The sequence below is a fragment of the Pteropus alecto genome, unplaced genomic scaffold (assembly GCF_000325575.1).
Source record: "Pteropus alecto unplaced genomic scaffold, ASM32557v1 scaffold7, whole genome shotgun sequence".
Taxonomy (NCBI): Eukaryota; Metazoa; Chordata; class Mammalia; order Chiroptera; family Pteropodidae; genus Pteropus; species Pteropus alecto.
The window spans coordinates 31,285,893-31,286,601 of NW_006494614.1; the positions used below are offsets into that span (position 1 = coordinate 31,285,893).

The following is a 709-nucleotide window of genomic DNA, read 5'->3' on the forward strand; positions in this document are numbered from 1 at the left end:
GGTCTTGTTTTCTTATCCATTTGGTTACTGTATGTCTTTTTATTGGAGCATTTAATCTGTTTACATTTAAAGTGATTACTGATAGGTACATTGTTACTGCTATTTTATTTGTTATTTCTATTTACTGCTATTTTATTTGTTATTTCTATTTTCTTTTTTACTCCTTCTCTTTTTACAGAAGACCCTTTAACATTTCTTATAATACTGGCTTACTGGTGATGAATTCCTTAAGCTTTTTCCTGTCTGGGAAGCTTTTTATCTCACCTTCCATTTTTTTTGTTTGTTTGTTTGTTTGTTTTTGTTTTTTTTTAGGCAAAGCAACATTTGGTTGATCTCACAGATTGCAAGGACCTTGTCAGTTTACAATCCCTTTTTTAAAAACTTTTTATGCCTACAGTACCTGGTCTTCCTTGGTGGTCTCCCATCCAAGTACTAACCAGGCCCAACCCTGCTTAGCTTCTGAGATCAGATGGGATTGGGCTTGTTCAGGGTAGCATGGCTGTAGACTCACTTTCCATTTTAATCGAAAGCCTTGCTGGGTAAAGTATTCATGGTTGTAGATTCTTGTTTTTCATAACTTTGAATATTTCTTGCCATTTCTGTCTGGCCTGCAAAGTTTCCATTGAAAAATCATCAGGCATTCTCATGAGGATACCCTTGTAATTAACTAGCTTCCTTTTTCTTGCTGCTTTTAAGATTCTTTCTTTGT

The 709-nt window shown here is 34.7% G+C and overlaps 1 pseudogene; it reads right to left on the bottom strand.

Annotated features, from left to right (window-relative positions):
• Window positions 1-388: 388 nt before the first annotated feature.
• Window positions 389-507, bottom strand: LOC112474690 (annotated as a pseudogene).
• Between the last annotated feature and the right edge of the window lie 202 nt (window positions 508-709).